Source organism: Melospiza georgiana, chromosome 3, assembly GCF_028018845.1.
Source record: "Melospiza georgiana isolate bMelGeo1 chromosome 3, bMelGeo1.pri, whole genome shotgun sequence".
Classification (NCBI taxonomy): Eukaryota; Metazoa; Chordata; class Aves; order Passeriformes; family Passerellidae; genus Melospiza; species Melospiza georgiana.
In genome coordinates this window covers 31613188-31617605 of record NC_080432.1, presented here as the reverse complement: position 1 = coordinate 31617605, position 4418 = coordinate 31613188, and positions in this window count along the sequence as shown.

The window sequence follows — 4418 nt, the reverse complement described above, 5'->3', positions numbered from 1 at the left end:
ACCAGCGGCGCCAACCCGAGAGGATGCTGTGTAGATGCTTTTCCAAGCAGTCCTTCCCTGTCAGAAACAAGCCCTCCTGAGGTACTCGGGAGGAGAAAAACCTAGCAACCACATCTGCTCCTGGGTCAGTCCATCAACCCGCCAAGGCAGAGACAGGGAAAGTGGCATCTCCATCCTACCAGTCCCACCCTGACCATGGCAGCACTGGAGAGTTTCATCCACAGCCCAGCATACAAACCCACTGAGCTACAGGAGGAAGGTTGAAGTTGGAGCAGATAAGAAAAAGCCCACGCTAACTTCTTGGGAGCAGAAGAACAGTAATTTCCTCACAGAAAATCATTAAATCACAGGGAGGGCAGGAGATGTGCCCTACACTGCCCAGAGACAGCCAGGCCTGGAGGTCCCTGCCTGCCTGAGCCCCAGATGGTGCGTTAATGAAACTCAGATAAAACCCAGCTTTGGCACATTGTCCAGTAAAGATCCTGAATGTCCGGATTAGATTGGATTCTCCCAGTCCAGTCAGTGTAAAAAGGAAAACAGCACAGGCTGGAGGACAAGATTCTGAGAATAAGCATGAATCCCTTTCATCCTTTCTGTCAGAGGCTGACATGGGCAAAATAATGAGCTCTCACCCTTGTTGTGTGAGCACTACAAGGTGAGAATTGATTTTCAAGCCACATGGATCGGCTCCTCACACACACCAGGAGAGTACCTGGCAGCAGCACAGGATTTCTGCACCCCTTTCTTCCTCGCTGTGCAATCTGTTTACACATTTCCTGGTTCAGCAACCACATCTCTTCATGTCCAGTCCATCACATATCAATCCACCAAGTCAGTGACAGGGAAAGTGGCATATCCAGAGCAATGCATCCTCCCATGTCCTTCCTAACCATGGGGGTGACAAAGCATTTCACCAACTGGGAATGCCAACCAAGCTTCGAGCTACAAGAGGAAAGATGAAGTTAGAGCCGGTAAGAAGTTGTCAGCATGATAACACTGAATCTAAATTAGCCCCCAAAAATTTTGGTTCTGGGATGTATGCAGATAATTCATTTTTCAACTGGGATTTTCAAGCTGTAACTACCAATCCGACTGGGTCAATTGCAAAAAAAAAAAAAAATATATATATATATATAATGCAGTAATATCATCATCCAGCAACTCAGTTTAAAAAATTATGAAAACAGAGAGGAAGACTTTAGAAGCCCTGAATACTTGATTTTGTTTTTATTAATAATTCTGAGGTAAACAGCAAATCCTTTTTCTCACAGGCATTCTTTAAACAATCAGTTGCTTCTCCTTAATGTTCCTTGTGGGACAGCAACTCATCCAGCACAAGCTGAGGCTTTTGGTTTCCAGTGTTGTGATACCACAGCAGGGCACCAGTTCCCCTGCACACTAGGAAGGAAGGGGAAGTGGGGGAAGGCTCTCACTTGTAACAGCTTCACCTCCAACAATCTGCTTCTGCTGACAACAATGTGGGGAAAGACTTCGAGCAATTAAGTCATAGAGTGACTTCCCCCCACAAAGACCACAGTCTGGAGGTATTACCTTCTGAATAAAATATTCATAAAATATAAGTCCCCACGCTACCCAGCAAAAATGCAAACCAGTCTGCTGCATGAACAGCTGCCCTCCGCAGCGAGGGAGCAAACAGCTCGATGGAGAAATGCACTGGTCTCACTCAGACTCCACCAACACTGGTCAGTTCCCCAGAGGTGCCACCATGAGACACCACTGGAGCATTTCCATGCTTTCTATTCCTCTTTGTCCGTGGCTGGCTGAGGTTGGCTCTGGGCTCACAGCAGAGGAGGGGTGGTTCATGCTTCCCTCCAAACCTCCCTTTCAGGCCACACTGGCACTTGCAGAAGGAGCTTCCCATGGGCTCGTGTTCAGTTCACCACCTGAAATGGTGCCCTCCACCCGAGCAGCTGGAAACCGTGTTCCTGTTTGTGCATCTCCCAAAGCTAGACATCTCCTAAGGCAAATATTTGCTAGAAAACACTTAGAGTCATTGATTTAGCAACCTTTAACTTTCTGACAAAACTTCTCAGTACAGTATTAACCATGTGCACCAAGAAAATGTGTTGGGACTTGCTTGTGGAGGAGCTCTCACAGGAGAGCTGTGCAGAGGTTACTCACAGCAAGCAATGCTCCCTTCTGAAGGATACTCTGCCTTTGCCAAGTTTTCATACGATACAAAGAGAGGCCAAACGTTATTTTGTATGATATTTTACTTAACTTTTAATTTTTCTAAGAACGTTGACAGTAAGTTGCTATTCCACCCCAGTTTCAGAGGATTTCCTACACAGCTTTACTGACTTCATGCTTAATACATTTTATTAGCCTATGACATAAGATTGGCCTTTTTTCCTGCTCTCAGAAACCACAGCCTGCTGTGACTTTTGTTCTGAGCATATTCAATGAACAGCTTTCTAAATTGTTTTGCTCTCTGTAATTCAACACCCAAAACAGACAATACTTATCAATTCCCTAAAAGCTAAACTTCTATTTTCTGAAAAGCACACAAGAATACTTACTATGAAATCTGGAAGATCTTAGTTAAATTCCCACTTTCAGCAGTAGCAACACATGAGATTTTGACATTTATTTTCCTCAAATGTTTTTGCCACCATGGTGCACTGGCTCAGACATTTGAAGAAAACCACAGGCAGACAAAGTGAAATCATCTCAGAATTGAAGCAAATCCTCACAAACTCTCACAATATACTAATTGCATAAAATCCAATCAAACCTATTCAACCTCACAAAAAGGGTAATTGCTAAAAGCACATGCTGAATATTTAACAGATGTGAAAAACAAACCATCACAATTCTTACCAACCCCTTAAGTGCTCTCAAACTCAACGGTCCCTTCTTATTGAAATATTTCTTGCACATCAACCATTCTTCTACTCTACAATCAGGGATGTTTTATCTTGTTTAGGATTAGAAAAAGACCCAGAACATAATTGCCTTTATCAACATAGCCATGCACAGCACCTGCCCTGCACCTAAGTAGAGAAGAAGGTGTGCTGTCCTGTCCCTTGAACATTCAAATCTCTGGGGTCATGCCTGAAGAAAGAATTTCACCTGTTGTACATATGACTGCAGAACGGGGCACTCCAACGTTGGCTGCTCTCTGAGGTAGCATTATTCTGGTTTTAGGAGCACAGTAACAACCAAAGCCAGGAGTTCACAGTAACAGGCTGAGTGTAAAGACAACAAAGGACAGACCCCTGTCCCACCTGAGACTGTCATTTGAACACAGCAATGCAAGTTCCCAATTTTACCAGCAGAAATGGGAAGTAAGAGGCTGAGTGACTTCTCTAAAGCAACACAACAGCTTACACAGTGGAGTAGAAAATTGGGAAACTGGGGAAAACAAAGGTGCTAACCAACACAGTATTTCAACTGCAAACCTGTAGCTCGCACTTCATCAGGTATCACATGAACTGGCTAAAAGAAAATGTCCTTGGGGGCTAGACTGAACATCTGTGTGTTCACTACTTAAATTTGCCCGTTTGTTTTTTTAAGCAATCTTTGATTCTTGTTTGGTTTTAATACATGCATGGTGTCTTTGTTTGTCTTTGCTAGAAATGTCAATTCACTACACAGGCAAAGCTGAGAAACCACTGTTAGCCATTTTGCAAGACAAAGATGTCCCCCCTTCTCCTTTCTTTTGGAAGCCTGTTTTAAAGGCACCTTAGTAAAATACAAGCTTCCCTCCTAAGTGATCATCTGATATGAGAAGAAACAACCTGTTTTAGACAAACAGTTCATCTTCTAAGCAAGGGGGTGGGATTGAAACTGTGCACAACATGAATTTATAGGGAAAGTGAGAGCCAGTAGTAAACATAAAGATGCATCCTGGTACTCCTGTGTGCTTTTTATGGCTTATCCCCAGTGGGGAAGCTGCTATAAAATTACCTAAGTGAGAAACTGAAATGCAACAACTCTGGCACTGTAACTCCACGTGGATGCTTCTGCTGCACAGTTACCAGCCTGTGTGGGTTTGGTAAGGCACAGGTGATGGATGCCAGGTGTCCCTTCCCTGGGACACACCACAGGAGAGTTAGGGCAAGGAAGTCATGGTGGTGAGCAGCATCCTTCAAACAAAGCAGCAATACAAGCAGTCAGACAGGTGAAGTCAGCCCACGTCTCCTGACCATGCCTGCTCCAGTTCAGCTCTGAGTCTTTGCTGTGGAGCTGTGCTCACATACTCACCCCACAGCCCTTGCAGGCAGCCCTTGTGCTTGGTGGCAGATGACAGCTCAAGACCACCCTGCAAATACCTTGAGCTGCTGCAGATGGATGAGTTAATTTGATGAATTAGGGGACAAGCCAGCCTGGGGGAGTTTGCCTCCAGCACCCCATCAGCATCCCCCTGACCCTTCTGCCAGCAGAGTGTGGGGATG